Raw genomic sequence first — 25,538 nt, 5'->3', positions numbered from 1 at the left:
AGAGCTGGATGTGGGGCTCAATCCCAGGACCCTGAGATCATGACCTGAGCTGGAGGCAGAGGATTAACCCTTACCTGACTTTCTGCTCTATGTCTGTCCTCTAGACCAGGTAGCACAGAGTGGAACAGGGAACAGAGATCTAGGAGTCATCATCAAATCACAGGTTATAATGATCCTAAAATGCACCAGCATCTTCCTTTGTATATAGCTGACAGTAAGGGGTTGCCAGAGGTTGTGGGAAACAAGGCTGAGGTGCATATGGGCAGATGTAGGCATGGCTCCATGAGAAGGTTTATAACATTACAATGTCTCAGAAGAGTCAAGAACAGGCCATGTAAGCAGCCCTTCTAGACATTCAGCTGTACTGAGGATGAAAGTCGGGGGGCAGGGAATGAGAGGGAGTGGCACAGGGGACAGTAGAATAGGAAGTGAGAATGTAGTGTCATGGAAGCCAGGAGGAAAAGATGTTCTAAGAAGAGAGAGGCCAGCTATGTATAAGGTTGTTGAAAGATCAAGTAACAGGAAGTCCTTGGATCTGGCAACATGAAGAATACTGTTTTGTTTGACAAGAGCAGTCACAGCAGAAGGATAGAGGCAGAAGCGTGCTTAGAGTGAACAAGGAGAATGTGTTGTGAGGAAGTGGAGAGACTTGAGACTAGAGGTTTGTAAAAAGTCTGATGGTAAATATTTTAGACTTTGAGGACCTTAAGGTCTGTCACAACTACTCAATTTTGCCGTTGCAGGGTGAAAGCAGCCACAGATAACATGGAAGCAAACGGGCATGACTGTGTTCTAGTAAAACTTTATGGAGTGAAATGTGCATTTCATAGTATTTTTCCATGTCACAAAACAGAGTCTTTTGATTTTTTCCCCCACACATTTATAAATGCAAAACCCACTCTTTGTTCTTAAACTACATGAAAACGACTGTCAGGCCAGATTTGGACTGTAGGCCATAGTGGACCAACTCCAGCAGTCAGCCTCTCAGAAGAAGGTTTTCTGTGAATGGGGTTAAGAAGATGCCATCTATAGATCAAAACGGTATGCAAAAGATACAGATGTAGTGAAAAGAAGGGCCATCTGTACCCCAATGTTTATAGCAGCAATGGCCACGGTCGCCAAACTGTGGAAAGAACCAAGATGCCCTTCAACGGACGAATGGATAAGGAAGATGTGGTCCATATACACTATGGGGTATTATGCCTCCTTAGAAAGGATGAATACCCAACTTTTGTAGCAACATGGACGGGACTGGAAGAGATTATGCTGAGTGAAATAAGTCAAGCAGAGAGAGTCAGTTATCATATGGTTTCACTTATTTGTGGAGCATAACAAATAGCATGGAAGACATGGGGAGTTAGGAGAAGGGAGTTGGGGGAAATTGGAAAGGGGGGTGAACCATGAGAGACTATGGACTCTGAAAAACAATATGAGGGGTTTGAAGGGGCAGGGGTTGGGAGGTTGGGGGAACCAGGTGGCGGGTATTAGAGAGGGCACGGATTGCATGGAGCACTGGGTGTGGTGCAAAAACAATGAATACTGTTATGCTGAAAATTAAAAAAAAAAAAAAGGAATGCAAATTCCATGCAAGAGAGACATTTCCTCTATTGTTGCCTAGCCTTTCCTCAGCTTCTAACATGGGGCTTAGCACGTAAGTGCTTAATAAATATGTGCTAAATGAATGATCTATTCTATCTGCTTTCTTCCCAGCCTACGGCCACCCAGGCACATAGCTTGAATTAGAGCCTACAAAAGTTCTCACCAGATAATATAATAATAACCTGTCTCTGTGAGCTGTATGCTCTGATTCCTTCATTCCTTCTGGGACAGGAGTCATACCTGCCTGTCAGACTGGCCTCCTGCTCACCTGGCCTTGCTTGGAAACCTCCGACATAGACATCTGCCGGTGTGTTCAAACAAACCTTCCCCCTGCAAATTCATTTGAGACTGCTATCCTGTTCTTTGAAAACAGCCTCATTCAGTGAGGAAATTCTCCACCTGAATCCTGATGTCAATTTCTTTAGACTCCTTTTCCTTCATAGAGATACCAAACTAAATGATAAGGCCCAGCCAAAAAGCGTATAGATAATAGATATGTATGTGTGTATGCATCTATATGTATATATAGGGAGAGATACATATATATTATAGATAGATCCATATGCACACATACATCCTTTAAACACATGGACATAGACACATGTATAGATAGATAGATACACACACACTTAAATACATACGCTTTTTCTTCTTATCTCATTTCCCTTCTTCTCTTTGGAGAGGCCTGCTATCTTGTCTTTTGCACGGCCTCTGAGCTGCTTTGCCTTGTAAGCCCATAGATGGGTAAGCCTTTTCAGACTCCTCCAGGCCCTCTGATGGCTATGCTGACTGAGGAAGCAGATACCCCTGGGTTGGAGGAATGACAGAATTTTCCTTGATCTACTAGCCATTCGCTAAGGACTCTGCTACACACAGATCCAGGGTCCGTGTTTGCAAAGATCACTTGGGAAGACAGAGCCAGGGAGAGGCACGGTCAGCATAGAACTTCCACTATAAAAATGACTCAAGGAGCAAATGTTCACATTGCTTTTTCCCTTCTCTGAACTCACATCCCTTACAGCATAAGCCATTTGGAATTGAATCGCACACTGCCCTCCACCCACCTTTTCAGCCTTATCATTCATTGCACACTCTTTTTGATCCCCCACAGCCTCTATTTGAGTTACACTAAATTTTCTGCCATTTCCGAACAACCCACTTATCTCCACCTCATTTATTTGCTCATTTTGCAGCCTACAACCTGCTTCCTCTCTCCTCTCCGGCCCTCCTCTCTTTCTCTCAAAGTCCTACCCATCCTTCAAGGTGTTACTATAATTCTTCTTCTTCCAGGAAATGTCCCCAGATGCCTATGTTGGCATTTCACATCTCTAGACCCTGTCTTCCAGTTCATTTTGTTTCTTATACCTCTGTTGAAGCATCTGCTGCATTTATTGGGTTTCCATGGACAGAGCATGTGCTCTAGAGTTATACTAGTGGTGCAAATCTTATCTCTACCAATTACTCACGTAGGTATCTTAAAGAAGTGAGGTAACATCTCTGCGCTGTTTCTCATTGATAAAATGCCTACATGTTTTCAAGTTTACTTGAGCACCAAATGAGATAATGAATGGAAAGCATCTGGCCTCGGTGATCAACAAAAGGCCAGTTTTTTCTTTCATTTTACCCCAATGTGTAAAGAATTACTTTATCTATACAAGTTGCATATTTGCTCCTACCCAAGAGCATCTTTTCCATAAGGGACCTGGCCTGTTTTCTCGAGAGGAAAATAATTAAACCCCAACACCTACACGCAACCTCTCAAGTTAAACAAGAATAGAATCAGTTATAGAGCAGAAGGAATTCTAAAAAGCATCTGGTACCATTACCTATCTTCAGACAAATCAGAGTCTGTCACCTGATAGTCACAGATGTCTGTACATGGGACCAATGGAATCACTGTCATTATCTAGTACCAAAAGTCCAAGCCCATAAACTGCTTCAGCAAAAGATTTTCCTCTCTAGTTTACATCCTTTCAATGTGCTAACTATACCTATGATCATAGCAATACTGCCTTGGTGTGTACATAAGGAATTCTTTTTTTTTTAATTTCTTCTTTAAAGATTTTGTTTATCTATTTATTCTTCAAGAGAGAGGGTGAGCACTAACAGAGGAGAGAGGCAGATGGAGAGAGAGAGGCAGACTCCCCGCTGAACAGGGAACCACATGCAGGGCTCAGTCCCAGGATCCTGACATCATGACCTGAGCTAAAGGCAGACACTCCACCAACTGAGCTACCCAGGTGCCCCTGTAAATAAGGAATTGTTGAAAGGAACAATTTAGAAAGCATTCACCCTTGGGGCACCTGCGTGGCTCAGATGGATAAGGTCTGCCTTTGGTTCAGGTCATGATCTCTACGTCCTGGGATCAAGCCCCACATCGGGCCCCCAGCTCAGTGGGGAGTCTGCTTCTCCCTCTCCCTCTGCTTCACCCGCTTCTTGTGCCCTCTTTATCTCTCTCTCTCTCTCTCTAAAATGAATTTTTAAAAAAAAATTTTTTTTTAAGAAAAAGAAAAGCACTCACCCTCTATGGCTGTCCTTACATTTTTACATTACCAAATCTTTGATATTTCTGATCTTATCTTTAATTCTCCCACCCTTTACACATTTCAAAGTAGTGATAGCAATAGAACAAATGCAGCTTCTGCCATTTTACAAAAATGGAAAATTTAGAATCATAATGGCGAGGACAATTTGGTGCTGTTGCCATTGATCTCTCTACCATGACCAATAAAATTTAGAAGCCCGGTCAGTGGTGTCCCTCGTCAAAGCGATGGTGGCTCAAGCTTGGCTGCTAGTCCCCTTCCTTCCAGGGCCATGGCTGGCCTCCACCAGACTGAGCAGGAATGATCCCATGGGAAGTGCTTAGAGTAGGATATTTTCAATTGGCAGCGAAAGGAAAACACAAGTAAGAAAAGTAAGGCAGGAGTTGACAGCCCACCAGTGAAAAAAAGTGTTTTTGAAAATGAAATTTTCCCAAGAAGATGATCACGTTGAAAAATCCAATCTCCTCAGGCAAAGCAGACCATATGCTAGTAAAGGTCAGTTGTTTCTCCTAAATCAGAGTTGTTGCAACCAACTCTTTGTTTTACAGTGAGTTCCGTGGTGTTTGTGTTTACAGACCCTGGTCTCTCTCTTATAAGGTGACTACTAAAAGGGGGGAGGAGGTAAAAATAACATTTTCTATGCCCCACATCTGGGAATATTAAACAGTGCTTGATTATTTAAATATGCTGCTTATACTAAAGTCAAAGTGCATTATCCTACATCTCAGTTGATATTGAAACACTTAGCCAAATGCTTAATGTCCAGAAAAATTATATTAGACCTTAATAGCCACGGTTTAAAAATAAATAATGTCAGAATCTTTTCAGTAGCTCTTGAATTAACTCTTGGTCATCTAGCATGTTGTGAATAATGCCTAAAATAGTCTCTGAATTGTAAAGGAACTATCGAATAGTGCCAAAGAAATACTAGGAATTTGCTTAGGTAGTCCTAAAGGGAGTTTGGATCTTTTAATAAGATTATCAAAAGACTAAGCCATTAAGGTACTGCAACCAGTTCCATTGTGGAAGGGTAAGGGTTCCCCACACTGACAAGCAATGCTCTAACACCAACTGGGTATCCTGCAATTCACTTCAATTCTGATACAGATGCCACAGGTGAAGGGCTCAGTCCCACAAGACTTCCCACCATTCCCTCCACATCAAGTGCCGGTTACAAATCTAGGTTGACACCTGTGCTTCTGACCTACTGGCTATAAATCATATGTTCCCAATGACCCCCTCCTTGGGTTCAGTCAGTTTGCTAGAACAGCTCACAGAACTTAGAGAAAAATTTTACTTATTAGATCCTTGTTTACTGGGGAGGGTATGTGCTTTGGTGAGTACTGTGAAGTGTGTAAACCTGGTGATTCACAGACCTGTACCCCTGAGGATAAAAATATATGTTTATAAAAAATAAAAAAATTTTTTAAAAAATGTCAAATGAAAAACAAATCCAGACTTTAAAAAAAAAAAAAAAAGAGTTCTATATGACCAGTTCTACTATTTTCGAACGATTTCAAGAGTGAAAAATAAAGCCTCCTCTGTTAAGGAAAAAAAAAAAAAAAAAAAAAGGATATAACACAGGAACAGCCAAATGAAAGGGATGCCTAGGAAAAAATATAGGGTAAGGCACAGAGCTTCCGTGCCCTCTCCAAGTGTACCACTCACCCCAAATCTCAACACGTTTTTACCAGCCCAGAATTGCTCTGAACCCAGCATTTTTGGGGTTTTATTCAGACGTCATTAGAAGGCATGATTGATTAAATCATTGGCCATTGGTGATTGATTCAGTCTCCCATTCCTCTCCTATGGGGAGGGGACTGAAAATCCAATACCAAACAAATAGATCTTTGACTGTCCTGGCAGCCAGTCCCGTTCTTAGGTGGATCCAGAAGTTGCCTCATTAGCATAACAAAAGACACCTTTATGGCTCTCTTGGGAAATTTCAAGGGTTTTAGAAGATCTGGGCCAGAGTGCTCGCTTTGGCAGCACATATACTAAAATTGGAAAGAAGATCTGGGCCAGAAACAGGGCTTTCTTTTCTTTTTTCTTTCCTTTTTTTTTTTTTTTAAATTATGTTATGTTAGTCACCATAAAGCACATCATTAGTTTTTGATGCAGTGAGTTCCAAGATTCATTGTTAATGTACAACCCCCAGTGCTCCATGCAATCCATGCCCTCCTAATACCCACCACCAGGCTCACCCACCCCCACCTCCCTCCCATCTAAAACCCTGTTTGTTTATTGGAGTCCACAGTCTCTCATGGTTTGTCTCCCCCTCCGATTTCCCCAAATTCACTTTTCCTTTCATTCTTCTCATGTCCTCCATATTATTCCTTCTGTTCCACAAGTAAGTGAAACCATATGATAACTGACTTTCTCTGTTTGACTTATTTCACTCAGCATAATCCCCTCCATTCCCATCCATGTTGATGCAAAAGTTGGGTATTCATCCTTTCTGATGACTGAGTAATATTTCATTTTATATATGGACCACATCTTCGTTATCCATTCCTCTGTTGAAGGGCATCTTGGCTCTTTGCACAGAAACAGGGCTTTCTCATTATAAATCACAATATCACAGGAACAAACCAGAAGTTGGGATGACCAAGACAACTAAAAGCACTAAATGGTGAACCGCCCCCCCCAAATAACACGTGACTCTCAGTTTGGAGAGTGCCAAAATGCTGGGATAGGAACATCCAAGGAACTAGTACCTTCCAGGGATGACTCTTCCTAAAAAGGAGTCAACAGATTAATAGGCTCCCACAGGACACAGACCTAGGTGAGGGCTATCTAACTCAGTAAGAAACCAGGTTAAAAGCATTTTATATTCACGAAGTCAAATCCTATAAGAGGGGCTTTACCTACCTCATACCATTTCATCCTCATAATACTTCTATGAGGTAGGAATTGTTTTCTCCACTTTACAGAGAAAGGAGTTGAGTCCTCCAAGGGGTGAATGAATTTGTTCGAGGGGACACAACTTGTTAAGTGGCAGAGCAGGGGTTCAAACTTCATTTGCATAGTGTCTAAGTCTGAATACTTAACCACCATGCATCCCAGACCCCCAGGGGGTCAAAGAGAGGGGAATCAAAGAGACCAGGGAGGGATCAGAGGCCAAAGCCAAGATCAAAATGAAGGCATTGGCATTTAAAGGTTGACCTTTAAATATTTCAAGTTAAATGTTGAGCTCTGATGATTTGTTCTGAATGACCAATGCATTTGCTTTTTCATGCTTCTTCAGATTCCCTTTAGCTAGATTCACATTCCCTAGTTTCCAGTATATGGTTCAGTCTTCCTTGTTTGGTCCAGGGACAGACTTTTCTAAATTCTTTGTTAATCTCTGAATGTTAATCTCCACCCTGTAAGGTGTCATGATAGCTGGCAGTTCCTATAAGATATACCCACTCCACCAACCCCAGTTGAAAACTTTGGTACACACATGGGCCCCTGACTTCTCTGATTTCCTTTCCTTTGTTACCCCTTAACTCCATCCCTCCTGTCCCACTATGGGGGTAGGATTAAGACCCAAGCAGGAGGTCACAGTATCCTATAACAGCAGTAATGCTGTGGCTGAGCAAAAAGTCCAGTTCTAAGGAGACACCCCTCATCCCTTTTTCTTTTAAAGATTTTATTTATTTATTTGACAGAGAAAGAGAGAGAGAGCACAAGCAGGGGGGAGCAGCAGGCAGATGGAGAGGAGAGGCAGACTCCCCGCTGAGCAGGGAGGGAAGCGGCACTCAGTTCCAGGGCACTGAGATCATGACTGAGCCAAAGGCAGCCACCTAGGTGCCCTAGGTTAAAGGTTGGGCTCTGAGCCCAACTGAGCCACCTAGGTGCCCTAAAAAGCCCTCATCTCTTTTTCTTTGGTTCCAAAAGAGGCCACGAATCAGCCTCATCAAACACCCATAGAGAATCTACCTGTTAAGTGGCAGATCAAAGAGGAAGGAATCTTTTCAGATATTCAGGCTTGAGTGGAAAATTACACTGCTGACCTCCAGGTTGTAGCTGAGAAAACATTTTCTCTTCGCCAGGAAATTCTGGCAGTCTCTCCTTCTCAGGTTCAGTTTATCGATTCAGTGCGTACACCGATACCTTTCTTCTCAGATCCAACCTGTCAGCTACCTAGCTCCTTCTGATTTTCCCAGAATGCCACGTTTTGCTCAGGAAGTGTTTAATTGGTGCTTTAATATCAGCTTAGTCCTCCCTCCATTATTCCTGAACCCTGACAGCCCCCATCACATTTCTCCCCTTTAATGTTTAATGCTATGATGACTGTTACTGATGAGGACTAAATTTTACCCCAGGATGTCCAGGGAATAAATGTTTTTATTAAGAATACAAGAGAAGGAAAGTCATTCTGAAAAATAGAAAAGATTCCTGTGATTTCCCTCTAGAGACTCATTGAGCAGAGAGCAGAACTGGCTTGTGGTTATTATTTGATCAGCTAGAGCTAATCTGTGTTGATGCCTCCTGCCAAGTCCTGCCATTTGTGTGTGATTTCTCATCTACTAATACATAATGTATGGATCTGGATATAGGCAAATCAATGATCCTGCTTCAAGGAAGCAAAGCCAAACTAATGGAAACATTAGCCTAAGACTTCAGGAAACGTGGAGAATTGAAGACCCAGGGATGGGTGTTTTAGAAGTATGTGTGGGAACTTTCAAAGAAGAGGGAGGCAGAGAAGGGGTCCAAACAGCAAAGGAGGGGAAATAAGGGGAAAATTTGCATTGCTCGAGTCCAAAATAACCTGGCTGTTTGGGGTAAAGGACATCTGCGTGTAATAACAAAGATTCATGTGAAACAACTCAGAGATGATTCCCAGAACCTCGGCTTCCTTTTGTTAAATTATCAGATGCAACAAGATATGTATTTAGCTCTATTGAGCCAACCTAAGAATCGGCATGAACATACACTGGAGAAATTATAAGTAACAGGCTGTTCTAGCGAAGATTGTCTGTGCCATGCTTGAATTCTTCAGTTCACAAGAAATCTGAAAATTGATGGCACAGACACAATGTCTTAACATCCATGGGGGGTTAGAAGATGTGAAATTGGATGGGGTCAGGGGTACTCTTGAAGATTGGTTTCAAGCACTGCGTGCTGGTGAAGCTAGTTTAAATCCATCTCTCTCCAGAGATTATTTTTTAAAACTTTTAAAAGATACACAATGCCCTTTTAGTTATTTACATGTAAAAATGTTACTGGATGTGTTGTTATTTTTCAGAAAATATAGATTTTTCTAGGTGAATTTAATCCAGAATTTTATGATTTAAGACACTTGTAAGAAGCAATTTTTTATACCACTAAGAATTCCTTGGATGGAGCTCAGGGCCTAGCATGTAGTAGGTGCTTAAGAAATCTTTAAATGGAAAGGTAGATGGGTGAGTGAATGAATGAAAGATCTCATTTCCATTTAGCTAGAGCATTCTGTATGTATATGGGTATAGGTCAATAATAACTAAGTATTTTTAAGAAGAGTAGGAGGACCCTAGGCTCACCTCTTCCCATGGATAGAAATAGATATCACTTACATCAACGTCAGTAACCCAGAAAACAGCCTGAAAAACTGGCAGGATAAACTCCACAACTAAATGTAGAGAAGAGGCCACATGGAAGAGGATAGGAAGGACAGAGATCCAGTGGGGAACTAAGTAGACTCCTGGGACTGTCTGCTGGAGGGAAGGACACTGTGGACATGGAAAGGGAAGAGAAACAGACCCTCACAGTGAAAAGCTTCCACAGGGAAGATGAGTCCCCAACATTTGGCTTTGAAAATGAGAAGGGCCAAATTTTGTGAGGTCTTCAACCAGTAGCACTTAAATCCTGGAATTTTAAAAAATCAGTAGGCTTGGCTCTGGGAGAGATGGAGGGTCCCCACCCTTAAAGAGATGGCACAACCAACAGCCCACAAAGATACAGTATAGAAGCAGCAGTTTTCAAGGTGCCAAGGCATACAGGAGGGATTGTTGTTTACTCATCTCAGAGCCTACCACAGGGCAGAAATTACTGGGGAATTCCTCCAGGGACAAAGGAACTGGCAGGTGCCATTTTCCTCCCCGGCCATCCGGTATAAACATAGGGCTGCCTGCAGGACTCCATACCTAACTTGCTAGCATTGCTGTGCTACACTTGTAAGAAGCAATTTTTTATACCACTAAGAATTCCTTGGATGGAGCTCAGGGCCTAGCATGTAGTAGGTGCTTAAGAAATCTTTAAATGGAAAGGTAGATGGGTGAGTGAATGAATGAAAGATCTCATTTCCATGACCCTATCCCCATGCTGAACAAGACCCATCTATGTGCTGCCTACAAGAGATTCATTTCAGACTAGAAGATACATGCTAATTGAAAGTGAAGGGATGGAAAAGCTTTTATCATGCAAAGGGATGTGAAAAGGCAAGGATAACAAAACATATTCGACAAAATAGACTTTAAACAAAGAAGAATACTATATAATCATTCAGGGGACAATCCAACAAGAATACACAACAACTGTCAATATTTATGCACCCAACATGGGAGCACCCAATAGTTAGAACAGTTAATAACTAAACGTAAAGTAATAATCCATAGTAATACAATAATAGGAGGGGACTTCAATACCCCACTTACATCAATGAACAGATCTTCCAATCATAAATCAATAAGCAAACAGTAGCTTTGAATGATACATTGGACCAGATGAGTTTAACAGATATATTCAGAATATTCCATCCTCAAACAGCAGAATACACATTCTTTTCAACTACACATGGGACATTCTCCAAAAGAGATCATGTATTAGGCCACAAAACAAGTCTCAAAAAATTCAAAAAGATAAAAATCATTCTATGCATCTTTTCTAACCCACAACACTATGAAACTACAAATCAAACACAAGAAAAAAATCTGGAAAAGAGCACAAATAATTGGAGGTTAAATAATATGCTACTAAACAAAGAATGGGTCAACCAAGAAATTAAAGAAGAAATTTTTAAAAGTACATGGAGACAGATGAAAATGAAAACACAAGGGTCCAAAATCTTTGGGATGCAGCAAAAGTGGTCCTAAGAGGGATAGTTGTAGCAATACAGTCCTACCTCAAGAAGCGAGAAAAATCTCAGGTAAACAATCTAACCATATAGCAAAAGGAGCTAGAAAAAGAAGAGCAAACAAACCCCAAACCAGCAAAAGGAAAGAAAAATTAGAGAAGAAATAAAAGAAATGTTAAAAAAAATAAATAAGTGAAAGCTTGACATTTGCAAGGACATGAATGGAGCTAAAGAGTCAAAGAAAGGCTTTTTTTTGGCAACGGGTTTGCCGCCAGAACACAGGTGTTGTGAAAACCACCACTCAACCTAAACTAGAATGGGGAAGGAAAAGACTCATATCAACATTGTTGTCATCGGACACGTAGACTCAGGCAAGTCTACCACTACTGGTCATCTGATCTACAAATGTGGTGGGATCGACAAAAGAACTATCGAAAAATTCGAGAAGGAGGCTGCTGAGATGGGAAAAGGCTCCTGGGTCTTGGGTAAACTGAAAGCTGAATGTGAATGTGGTATCACCATTGATATCTCCCTCTGGAAATTCGAGACCAGCAAGTATTATGTGACCATCATTGATGCTCCAGGACACAGAGACTTTATCAAAAACATGATTACAGGCACATCCCAGGCTGACTGTGCTGTCCTGATTGTTGCTGCTGGTGTTGGTGAATTTGAAGCCGGTATCTCCAAGAACGGGCAGACCCGTGAGCATGCCTTCTGGCTTACACACTGGGTGTAAAACAACTAATTGTTGGTGTTAACAAAATGGATTCCACTGAGCCACCCTACAGCCAGAAGAGATACGAGGAAATCGTTAAGGAAGTCAGCACCTACATTAAGAAAATTGGCTACAACCCCAACACAGTAGCATTTGTGCCAATTTCTGGTTGGAATGGTGACAACATGCTGGAGCCAAGTGCTAATATGCCTTGGTTCAAAGAATGGAAAGTCACCCGTAAAGATGGGAATGCCAGTGGAACCACACTGCTTGAAGCTCCGGGTTGCATTCTGCCACCAACTCGTCCAACTGACAAGCCCTTGCGTCTGCCTCTCCAGGACGTCTACAAAATTGATGATATTGGTACTGTCCCTGTGGGCCGAGTGGAGACTGGTGTTCTTAAGCCTGGCATGGTGGTCACTTTTGCTCCAGTCAATGTTACAACTGAAGTCAAGTCTGTTGAAATGCACCATGAAGCTTTGAGTGAGGCTCTTCCTGGGGACAATGTGGACTTCAATGTCAAGAATCTATCTGTCAAAGATGTTCGTTGTGGCAATGTGGCTGGTGACAGCAAAAATGACCCACCCATGGAAGCAGCTGGCTTCACAGCTCAGGTGATTATCCTGAACCATCCAGGCCAAATTAGTGCTGGATATGCACCTGTGCTGGATTGTCACACAGCTCACATTGCTTGCAAGTTTGCTGAGCTGAAGGAGAAGATAGATCGTCGTTCTGGAAAAAAGCTGGAAGATGGTCCCAAGTTCTTGAAATCTGGTGACGCTGCCATTGTTGATATGGTTCTTGGCAGGCCTATGTGTGTTGAGAGCTTCTCTGACTATCCTCCTCTGGGCCGTTTTGCTGTTCGTGACACGAGACAGACGGTTGCTGTGCGTGTCATCAAAGCAGTGGACAAGAAGGCAGCTGGAGCTGGCGAGGTCACCAAGTCTGCCCAGAAAGCTCAGAAGGCTAAATGAATATTATCACCAATACCTGCCACCCCAGTCTTAATCAGTGGTAGAAGAACGGTCTCAGAACTGTTTGTGTCAATTGGCCATTTAAGTTTAATAGTAAAAGACTGGTTAATGATCACAATGCATCATAAAACCTTCAGAAGGAAAGGAGAATGTTTTGTGGACCGTTTGTGTGTGTGTGTGTGGCAGTTTTAAGTTATTGGTTTTTAAAATCAGTACTTTTTAATGGAAAAAACTTGACCAAAAATCTGTCACAGAATTTTGAGACCCATTAAAACAAAAGTTTCATGAGGAAAAAAAAAAAAAAAAAGAGTCAAAGAAAGAAAAAATACCATGTGATATCACTCCTAGGTGAAAGTCAAGAAACAAAACAAATGAGCAAAGGAAAAAAAGAGAAAGGGGCAAACCGAGACATAGAGTCTCAAGTAGAGAGAACAAACGGGGTTATCAGACATGAGGTGGGAGGGAGGGTGGGTTAAATAGGTGATAGGGATTGGGAGTACACTTGTGATGAGTAAGCTGAATCACTAAATGGTACACCTGAAACTAATACTACAGGGTATGTTAACTAACTAGAATTTTCTTTTTTAAGATTTTATGTATTGATTTGACAGGGAGACAGAGAGAGCACAAGCAGGGCGAGTGGAAGAGGGGGAAGAGGGTCCCCGCTGAGCAGGGAGCCTGATGTGGGGCTTGATCCCAGGATTCGGGGATCATGACTCAAGCCGAAGGCAGATGCTTAATTGACTCAGCCACCCAGGTGCCCCAACTAATTAGATTTTAAATAAAAACTTTAAAAAAAAATTTTTTTAATAAGAAATAAAAAAGCAATAGATCCACAAAACCAGAAGCTTCTTTCAAAAGATTAACAAAACTAATAAGCCTCTAGCCAGACTCACCCAAAAAGGAGAGGATTTAAATAATCAAAATCAGAAATGAAAGAGGAGAAATACAAATGACGCCACAGAAATACAAACAGTTGTAACAGAATATTATGAAAATCTACATGCCAACAAATTGGACAACCTAGAAGAACCGGATAAATTTTAAGAAACACATAACCTCCCCAAAATTGAATCAGAAAGAAATAGAAAATTTGAACAAACTGCCAGCAATGAAATTGAATCAGTAATCAAAAAACTCCCAACAGGGGCACCTGGGTGGCTCAGTGGGTTAAAGCCTTTGCCTTCGGCTCAAGTCATGATCCCAGGGTCCTGGGATCGAGCCCCACATCGGGCTCTCTGCTCAGCGGGGACCCTGCTTCCCTTCCTCTCTCTGCCTGCCTCTCTGTCTACTTGTGATCTCTATCAAATAAATAAATAAAATCTTAAAAAAAAACCAAAAAACTCCCAGCAAACAAAAGTCCAGGACCACATGTCTTCACAGATGAATTCTAACCAACATTTAAAGAAGACTCAATACCTATTCTCAAACTATTGCAAGAAACAGAAGAGGAAGGAAAACTTCCAAATTTATTTTATGAAACCAACATTACTCTAATACCAAAACCAGATAAAGAAGCCATTAAAAAAGAGAACTACAGGCCAATATCTCTCATGAATATTGATGCAAAGACCTCAACAAAATATAAGCAAACTGAATCCAATAATACATTAAAAAAATCATACACCATGATCACTTTCCTGGGTTGTAAGGGTGGTCCGATATTTACCAAACAATCAAAGTGATATATCACATCAATAAGAGAAAGCATAAAAACCATATGCTCATTTCAATAGATGCAGAAAAAGCATTTGACAAAGAACAACATCCATTCATCATCAAAAAAAAAAAAAAAAAAAAACCTCAAGAAAGTAGGTTTAGAGAGAACAAGCCTCAATACACGAAAGGCTATATATGAAAAATGCACAGCCAACACCATACTCAATGGGGAGTAACTGAGAGCGATCCTCCTAAGATCAACAACAAGACAGGGATGTCCCCTCACACCACTTTTATTCAACATAGAAGTTCTAGCCATGGCAGTCAGACAAGAAAAAGAATAAAAGGCATCTAAATAGGCAAGGAAGAAGTAAAACTCTCACTATTTATCGTATAAAAAACCTGGAAGACTCTACCTAAAAGCTACTAGAAATGATAAATGAATTCAGTAAGGTTACAGGGTACAAAATCAATGTACAGAAATCTGTCACATTTCTTTTTTTTTTTTTAAGATTTTATTCATTTATGTGACACAGAGAGACAGCCAAAGAGGGAGCACAAGCAGGGGGAGTGGGAGAGGGAGAAGCAGGCCTCTCGATGAGCAGGGAGCCCAATGTGGGGCTCGATCCCAGGACCCCAGGATCATGACCTGAGCTGAAGGCAGATGCCTAATGATAGAGTCACCCAGGTGCCCCATAAATCTTCACATTTCTATACACAAATAATGTAGCAGCATGAAGTAAAATTATGAAAGCAGTCCCAATCCCATTTACAATTGCACCAAAAGCAATTAAATACCTAAGAATAAGCTTAACCAAGTAGGTGAAAGACCTCTACTGTGATACTATGAAAACTATAAAACACTGATGAAAAAAGTTCAAGTCAAGGCAAAGAAATAAAAAGGCATTCCATGCTCACGGATTGGAAGAAGAAGTATTATTAGGGAGTTGGGGGAAATTGGAAGGGGACGTGAACCATGAGAGACTATGGACTCTGAAAAAAGGTCTGGGGGTTTGAAGGGGCGGGGGGTCGGAGGTCGCGGTACCAGGTGGTGGGTGTTATAGAGGGCACGGATTGCATGGAGCTCTGGGTGTGGTACAAAAACAATAAATACTGTTATGCTGAAAATAAATAAATTTTTTAAAAGTGTCTGTATTACCCAAACCAATCTATAGATATAATGCAATCCTTATCAAATATCACCATCATTTTAAACTAGAACAAACAATCCTTTATTTGTTAGGGAACCACAAAAGACCTCAAATAGCCAAAGCAATCTTGAAAAATAAAAACAAAACTGGACTTGATTATTTGTTTTTTGGGTGTTGAATTTGAGAAGTTCTTTATAGATCTTGGATAGCAGTGCTTTATCTGAAGTGTCATTTGCAAATTCCGTGGCCTGCCTCTTTGTGCTGTTGACTGTTACCCTTGCTGTGCAGAAGCTCTTTATCTTAATGAAGTCCCAAAAGTTCATTTCGCTTTTGTTTCCCTTGCCTTTGGAGACATGTCTTGAAAGAAGTTGCTGTGGCCGATGTCAAAAAGGTTACTGCCTATGTTCTCCTCTAGGATTTTGATGGATTCCTGTCTCACTTGAGGTCTTTTATCCTTTTAGAGTTTATCTTTGTGTATGGTGTGAGAGAGTGGTCAAGTTTCATTCTTCTATATATAGCTGTCCAATTTTCCCAGCACCATTTATTTAAGAGACTGTCACACTTCTCCAAGAAGACACACTAACATCTAACAGACATATGAAAAAATGTTTAATATCATTAGCCATCAGGGAAATTCAAATCAAAACCATATTGAGAGGGGCACCTGGGTGGCTCAGTGCGTAAAAGCCTCTGCCTTCGGCTCAGGTCATGATCCCAGCGTCCTGGGATCAAGCCCCACATCGGGCTCTCTGCTCAGCAGTGAGCCTGCTTCCCTTCCTCTCTCTCTCTGCCTACTTGTGATCTCTATCAGATAAATGAATAAAATCTTAAAAAAAAAAAAAACCATATTGAGATACCACCTTACACCAGTTAGAATGGCAAAAATTGACAAGGCAAGAAACAACAAATGCTAGAGAGAATGTGGAGAAAGGGGAACCTTCTTACACCATTGGTGGGAATGCAAGTTGGTACAGCCACTTTGGAAAACAGTGTGGAGGTTCCTCAAAAAGTTAAAAATAGAGCTGCCCTATAACCCAGGAATTGCACTACTGTACTCCAAAGGTACAGATATAGTGAAAAGAAGAGCCACATGCACCCCAGTGTTCCTAGCATTAATATCCACAATAGCCAGACTATGGAAGGAGATGAGATGCCCCTTCAACAGATGAATGGATAAAGAAGATGCAGTTCATATATACAATGGAATGTTACTCAGCATCAGAAAAGATGAATACCCAACTTTTGCATCAGCATGGATGGAACTGGAGGAGATTATGCTGAGTGAAATAAGTCAAGCAGAGAAAGACAATTATCATATGGTTTCACTTATATGTGGTACCTAAGGAATAGCATGGAGGACTTAAGAGAAGGAAGAGAAAAATGAAGGGGGAGGAATCAGAGAGGGAGATGAACCATGAGAGACTACGGACCCCAGGAAACAAACTGAGGGTTTCAGAGGGGAGGCGAGGAGGGGTAACCCCATGATGGGTATTAAGGAAGACACATATTGGAGCGCCTGGGTGGCTCAGTCGTTAAGCACCTGCCTTTGGCTCAGGTCATGATCCCAGGGTCCTAGGATCAAGCCCCATATCAGGCTCCCTGCTTGGCGGAAAGCCTGCTTCTCCCTCTCCCACTCCCCCTGCTTGTGTTCCCTCTCTTGCTGTGTCTCTCTCTGTCAAATAAATAAATAAAATCTTTAAAAAAAAAAAAAAAAAGGAGAGTATGTATTGCATGGAGCACTGAGTGTTATATGCAAACAATGAATCATGGAACACTACATCAAAACTAATGATCTACTATATAGTGACTAGCATAACATAATAAAATAAAAATTAAATTAAATTAAAATTTAAATAAATAAAGAGCTGTACCAAAAAAACTGCAGGTATAACAACTCTAGACTTCAAATTATACTATAAAGTGGTAATAATTAAAGCAGAATGATACTGGCATAAAAATAAACACAAAGACCAATGGTACAGAATAGAAAGCCCCAAAATAAACCCATAATTATGTGGTGAATTAATCTTTGACAGGACAGAATATAGAGTCTCTTCAACAAATGGTGTTGACTAAACTGGATAGCAACACGCAAAAGAATGAAACTGGAACACTTCTTTCCATGATATACAAAAATAAACTCAAAATGAAGTGAAGACCCAAGTGTGAGGCCTGAAACCACAAAAATCCTAGAAGAGAGCATGGGCAGTAATGTCTTTGACATTGCAACATTTTCCCAGGTATGTCTCTTGAAGTAAAAGAAAAAGAAGCAAAAATAAACTATTGGGACCACATTAAAATAAAAACCTTCTGCACAGTGAAGGAAACAACAAAACTAAAACGAACCTACTAAAGGGGAGAAGATACCTGCAAATGACATATCTGATAAAGGGTCAGTATCCAAAATAGAGATAGAACTGATGGAACTCAACACCCAAGAAGCATTTAATCCAATTTATAAATGGGCAGAAGACATAAACAGACATTTCTCTGAAGAAGACATACAGATGGCCAACAGACACATGAAAAGATACTCAACATCATTAATCATCAGGGAAATGCAAATCAAAACCTCAATGAGCTATCAACTCACACCTGTTAGATGGCTAAAATCAAGAACACAAGAAACAATGAGTGTTCGTAAAGATGTGGAGAAAAAAGAACTCTCATACACTGTTGGTTGGAATGCAAACTGGTGCAGCCACTGTGGAAAACAGTATGGAGGTTCCTCAAAAAATTTAAGATAGAACTACTCTATGATCCAGTAATTGCACTAGTGGGTATTTACCCAAAAGATTAAAAAAAAAAAAACACTATTGCAAAAGGATATATGCATCCCTATTTTTTTTAAGATTTTATTTATTTATTTGACAGAGAGTGATCACAAGTAGGCAGAGAGGCAGGCAGAGAGAGAGGAGGAAGCAGGCTCCCTGCTGAGCAGAGAGCCTGATGCAAGACTCGATCCCAGGACCCTGAGATCATGACCTGAGCCGAAGGCATCGGCTTAACCCACTGAGCCACCCAGGCGCCCTGCATCCCTATTTTTATTACAGCATTATTTACAATAGCCAAATTAAGGAAGCAGCTCAAGTGTCCATCGGTAGATGAAAGGATAAAGAAGATGTGATATATATTTATATAATGGAATATTATTCAGCCATTAAGAGGAATGAAATCTTGGCATTTGCCATGACATGGATGGAGCTAGAGAATATAGTGCTAAGCAAAATACTTCAGTTAGAGAAAGACAAATAACCATATGATTTTACTCATATGTGAAAGTCAAGAAACAAACAAACAAACAAAATGAGCAAAAAGGAAAAAAAGAGAGACAAACCAAGAGAAGACTCTCAACTATAGAGCACAAACTGATGGTCACCGTAGAGGAGCTGGGTGGGGAGATGGGTGAAATAGGTGATGGGGGCTAAGAGTACACTTATCATTATGAGCACTGAGTAATATATAGAATTATTGAATCACTATATGGTACCCCTGAAACCAATAGAACACAATATGTTAACTATACTGGAATTAAAGTTTAAAAACTTAAAAATATATTTTTAAGGGACGCCTGGGTGGCTCAGTTGGTTAAGCAGCTGCCTTCGGCTCAGGTCATGATCCCAGCATCCTGGGATCGAGTCCCACATCGGGCTCCTGCTTCTCCCTCTGCCCGATGGGAGCCTGCTTCTCCCTCTGCCTCTGCCTGCCATTCTGTCTGCCTGTGCTCACTCTCTCCCCCCCCTCTCTCTGATAAATAAATAAAATCTTTAAAAATATATATATATTTTTAATTATAATAATATTTTTATGAAACATTTTATTTTTTATTTTTTTATTTTTTATGAACATTTTTAAATGATTATGACCACTTTCCAGTATTTGGTGGTGAGTCCATCCCTTTATGAATGAAGTAGAAACCAGATAACAGTCCCATATTGTGAGTAGAATATGGAAAAGATGGGTACCCACTGTATGATCTGTTCCCAAGTGAAGATATAAGACTGGCTGTGATGGGGTGCCTGGGTGGCTCAGTGGGTTAAAGCCTCTGCCTTCGGCTCAGGTCATGATCCCAGGGATCAAGCCCCGCATTGGGCTCTCTGCTCAGCAGGGAGCCTGCTTCTCTCCCTCTGCTCTCTCTGCCTGCCTCTCTGCCTACTTGTGATCTCTGTCTGTCAAATAAATAAATAAAATCTTAAAAAAAAAAAAAAAAGACAGGCTATGATGATACCCACATACCCACTGTATGATCTGTTCCCAAGTGATGATATAAGACTGGCTGTGATGATATAAGACTTCCCTTAGAGATGATATAAGACTGAGCTATAACACGCTGTTAAGAAAAGTCAATCTAAGCAAACATCAATAGATGCTGTAAGGTCTGAGATATTGAGAGTGGAATTCTACACAAAATTCTGGATGATTCAGAGGACAGAAAAAGCCAAATTTATCTAAAACAAATATCAGAGTTTAGTGGTGGCCTGAAAACTCAATATCTTAAATTTGTGTCCGACAGGATACTGTGGTGATGTGAACACAGAAATAATTTTGATGCTGCCACTACTAGCCACTGCCTCGTATTGAACACCCTGGGTCATATACTTTGACTCGTTTCATTTAACACTCAAAACAGCCTGAAGCCGAGTGTCCTTACCTCTGCTTTATAAATGAGAAAAAGTCATGGACAAAAGATAAAGTAGCTTTCCAAGGTGGCAATGCCAGAATATTACAGAGTTGGCATTTGAACCCAAGTCCGTCTGATTCCAAAACTCAGCTTTTAATCCCCAACAGCTACTTCCATCTATTTCTAAAAGGACAAATGAATACAAAAAAATTTATATTTTGCTAGTTTACACTAATCCAAACATCAGTTTAATATGTACCTTCACATCCTTAGTACCTGTGTAAAGATTCTATACTGGGTACTGGGGATATGAAGGTGAATAAAGCAGAGTCCTTATTCTCAAGAAACTTACAATGTAACATAAGAAATAGACACAGGCACAATGGAAAGTAACATAGGAGCCCAAGCGCTGCCCTGGTAATATCACTGAGGGATTAATTGTCTATGAAGAGAAGAAATCAAAATGAATATTTTTTGTCAAATAGTTATGGATACTTGAAGTTGGTATAATCAATAAGAAGATTAAAAACAGAGAGGAGTACACAGTGTTAGGCCCAACAAGGTAGTTTCTAATTCTGTTATTTGTCATTTGTTTCTGTACAGAGCTCTATATGATTATGAAATATTTTATGAAATCTAAAACTGAAAGCAGAAGAGCAAGAATGTATTCAATAATGCAATGATAATTATTACTAACAATGAAATTTCACCATTTTTTTATTAAAGATTTTATTTATTTATTTGACAGACAGAGATCACAAGTAGGCAGAGAGGCAGGCAGAGAGAGAGGAGGAAGCAGGCTCCCTGCCGAGCAGAGAGCCCGACGCGGGGCTCGATTCCAGAACACTGGGATCATGACCTGAGCCGAGGGCAGAGGATTTAACCCACTGAGCCACCCAGGCGCCCCAAAATTTCACCATTTTAATTAAATCAGTACTTCAGGAAATACAACATTCTCTGTTGTAGAGTTGATTTTGTTCTTACATAAAAATTTTTAAAAAGAAAATGGCTGTGATTTTCAACATGTCATTAGACTATAGGCTAATGTAGTTATAGATAACTAATTTTTAAAAAACCCAGTGTAAGTCAAAAAATATCAAATAACTTACCACAAGAAAATGTGCTCATGGATTGACCAGACAAAAGAACTCTATGCATACCTTAGTACCTAATGATGAATCACATGTATAAAAATAAAAATTCTAAGGATGGTTCTATGACCATAGGAAATCCTCATTAGGAAAAGAACACTGTACACTAAAAGAATTCAGTTAAATTTATTTTAAATATAATAGAGACTTTTCTTGAAAGCATTTGCACAGAGGTAAATTTCAGGAAAGTTTTGAAGTCATGGAGAAATGTTCTGTAGGTTTTATAAAGAACTATTGTCTTTATCAAAGAAGATTAGGCAAAGATTTCATAGCCAGGCATAAAAAGGGATAAACTATCAAAGAGAAAACTGATAAAAGAAAAAGTTGATTTCATTAAAATTGAACACTTCTCTTTGAAGAACTCTGCTAAGAAAATGAAAAGAAAAGCCACAAACTGGGAGCAAATATTTGTACAACACATGTCAGATAATGGGCTGATATCCAGAATATATAAAGAACTCTTACAACTCAATAATAAAAAGCAAACAACCCAATTAGTAGTGGGAAAGACCTGAACAGACAATTCATCACAGAAGATACGGTCGCCTCTTTCCATGGGGGCTACATTCTGAGACCCCCAAGGGGTGCCTGAAACAGCAAATAAGTACCAAATCCTATATATGCTGTTTTTTCCTGTAATAAATATTTATGATAAAGTTTAACTTATAAGTTAGGCACAATAAGAGATTAACAACAAAAACTGATAAATTGGAACAATTATGAGAATAATAAGTAATGGAATGTGGTCTCTCTCAAAATGTCTTATTGTACTGTTCTCACCCTCCTTTTTGTGAGGATGAGACATGATAAAATGCCCACATGATGAGATGAAGTGAGGTGAATGATATAGGTATGGTGATTATTGACTTGACCATTTGTCAGAAGGAGGGTCCTCTGCTTCTGGGACCACGGTTGGTTTACCACAAGTAACTGGAACTGTAGCAAGTGAAACTGGATAAGGCCAGACCACTGTATACCAATGACAAATAAGAACATGGAAAGATGTTCAAATCTTATAATTTATTGGGTACCTGCTAATTACAAATAGCATCCTTGTTAGGGAAATGCAAATTAAAACCACAAAGAGATATTCCTGCACACCTGTAAGAATGGCTAAATTAAAAAGACAGTCTGCTGTGTGTTGGTGAGAATATAGAACAACTGGAAAACTCACACACTGCTGATGAGAATTATAAAATTTTCCACCACTTTGGAAAGCATTCTGGCAATTTCTTAAAAAGCTGAGTATATACTTAACCACATGACCCAACCATTTCACTTCTAGGTAATCACCTGAGAGATATAAAAACATATGTCCAGGGGTTGCCTAGGTGTCTCAGCCAGATAAACAGCTGACTCTCGATTTCATCTCGGGTCATGATCTTGGGGTCCTGAGTTTAAGCCCTGTGTTGGGCTCCATGCTCAGCAGGGAGTCTGCTTCTCTCCCTCTTCCTCTGCCCTTCCCCCTGCTCATGCTTTCTGTCTGTCAAATAAATAAGTAAATCTTAAACACACACATAAACACACACACACACACACACACACACACACGTCCACACAAAGTCTTCTTTATGAATGTCCATTGCAGCTTTCTCTGTTTCGGCCAAAAACTAAGGGGCAAATGTTCATCATCTTGTGAGTGAAAAAACAATGTGTGAATGATTAAACAATATCCATACAATGGAATATTACTTAATAATAAAAAGGAACAACAATTGACACATGCAACTATAAGAAGGAAGCTCAAAATCTTTATGTTAAGAGAAGGAGATCAGATTTTTTTTAAGATTTTATTTATTTGAGGGGCGCCTGGGTGGCTCAGTGGGTTAAGCCACTGCCTTCGGCTCAGGTCATGATCTCAGGGTCATGGGATCGAGTCCCGCATCTGGCTCTCTGCTCGGCAGGGAGCCTGCTTCCTTCCCTTCCTCTCTCTCTGCCTGCCTCTCTGCCTACTTGTGATTTCTCGCTGTCAAATAAATAAATAAAATCTTTAAAAAAAAAAAAGATTTTATTTATTTGACAGAGAGAGACACGGTGAGAAAGGGAACACAAGCAGGGGGAGTGGGAGAGGGAGAAGCAGGCTTCCCACTGAGCAGGGTGCCGAATGTGGGGCTGGATCTTAGGACACTGGGATCATGACCTGAGCCAAAGGCAGATAGATGCTCAACCAACTGAGCCACCCAGGTGCCCCAGGAGACCAGATTTAAAAGGCACATGCTGTAGATGTCATTTATATCTCATATTGAAAAGGCAAAACTAATGTGAGAGACACATATCAGTAGTTATCAAGACCGATGAGGGGTGGGGAGGAGAGGGAAGACTGACTATAGGGATGCATGAAGAAAGTCTCCAGAGCGATGGAAACATTGTATACTTTGATTGTGATGGTAGTTACACAACTGTGTGTATCTGTCAAAATTCATAGAACTATACATAAAAAAAACACAAACTTTACAGTTTGTAAATCATACCTCAATCAACCTGACTTTAATAAGATATATGTGAAACACTAATTTTATTTATTTATTTATTTATTTATTTATTTATTCAAGAAGTTTAGTAATAGAAAAGAATTTTATACAACCTGGATTCCAACTAAAATTGTCACATAGGAAATCATTAATTATCATTTATTCAACAGTAAAAACAAAATTGCTACCTGAGTTTACTAATAAATACTTCTAATAGATTTCATTTATTTATTAGAGAGAGAGAGCGCAGGGAGGGACAAAGCAGGAGGGCAAAAGAATCTGAAGCAGACTCAGCACCAGCACAGAGCCCAACTGAGGGATCGATCCCACGACCGGGAGGTCAGGAGCCAAAACCAAAAGTGAGACACTTAACTGACTGAGCCACCCAAGTGCCCCAATAGTTTTGTAATTTTAAAAAATTTTTAAAAATACATGAGCTACTGAGCCTCAAAGTTTCCTCTCCTATAAAAGGATGTATATTAAACTGTAGTTTTTTCCATTACCCACTTTGAAGTTAATCATTCTTAGCTGATCTATCATCTTCAAAAAGTCCCAAGTTATATATGTCCCTTTAGAATGCTAAAATATTTTTTTTTTATTTTTAAAGATGTTTGTTTATTTATTTGACAGACAGAGATCACAAGTAGGCAGAGAGAGAGGGGGGAAGCAGGCTCCCCGCCGAGCAGAGAGCCTGATGCAGGGCTCAATCCCAGGACCCTGGGATCATGACCCGAGCCAAAGGCAGAGGCTTTAACCCACTGAGCCACCCAGGTGCTCCGTAGAATGATAAAATATCTTAATTTGTTATTGGTTCTCCAGTTCTTTAAGGTGTAAAGAGAGCTGGTGTATTGTGGATTTTCAATTTTTTTGAGGGAGATTTGGATGGCTATGTATTTCCCCCTTAGAACCACCTTTGCTGTATCCCAGAGGTCTTGGACTGAAGTGTCTCCATTCTCATTGGTTTCCATGAAGTGTTTAAGTTCTTTGATTTCCTGGTTGATCCAAACATTTTTAAGAGGGTGGTCTTCAGCTTGCAAGTGTTTGAATTCCTTCTAAACTTTTTCTTGTGGTTGAGTTCCAGTTTCAAAGCATCGTTGTCTGAGAATATGCAGGAAATAATCTCAGTCTTTGGTATCGGTTGAGCCCTGATTTGTGACCAAATATGTGGTCTATTCTGGAGAAAATTCCATGTGCACTCGAGAAGAATGAGTTTTCTGTTGTTTTAGGGTGGAATGTTCTGTATGTGTCTATAAGGTCCATCCGGTTCAATGTGTCATTCAATGCTCTTGTTTCTTTATTGATTTTCTGCTTGGATGATCCGTCTATTACTGAGAGTGGTGTGTTAAGATCCCCTACTATTAATGTATTCATATCAATATGACTCTTTATCTTTTTTTTTTAAGATTTTATTTATTTATTTGTCAGAGCGAGCACAGGCAGACAGAGTGGCAGGCAGAGGCAGATGGAGAAGCAGGCTCCCACTGAGCAAGGAGCCCGATGTGGGACTCAATCCCAGGACGCTGGGATCATGACCTGAGTGGAAGGCAGTGGCTTAACCAACTGAGACACCCAGGCATCCCATTATGACTCTTTATCTTGATGAACAGTTGTC

General features: G+C 40.3%; 1 pseudogene across 1 annotated transcript; it reads left to right on the top strand.

Annotated features, from left to right (window-relative positions):
• The first annotated feature begins 11,443 nt into the window (after positions 1 to 11,443).
• On the top strand, positions 11,444 to 12,991 carry LOC309851873 (elongation factor 1-alpha 1 pseudogene; annotated as a pseudogene). The gene has a single exon. The product of its transcript is annotated as an elongation factor 1-alpha 1 pseudogene (transcript).
• Positions 12,992 to 25,538: the final 12,547 nt, after the last annotated feature.

Source organism: Mustela nivalis, assembly GCF_964662115.1.
Source record: "Mustela nivalis genome assembly, chromosome: 17".
NCBI classification, from domain to species: domain Eukaryota; kingdom Metazoa; phylum Chordata; class Mammalia; order Carnivora; family Mustelidae; genus Mustela; species Mustela nivalis.
This window is presented reverse-complemented; position numbering and strand designations above follow the sequence as displayed.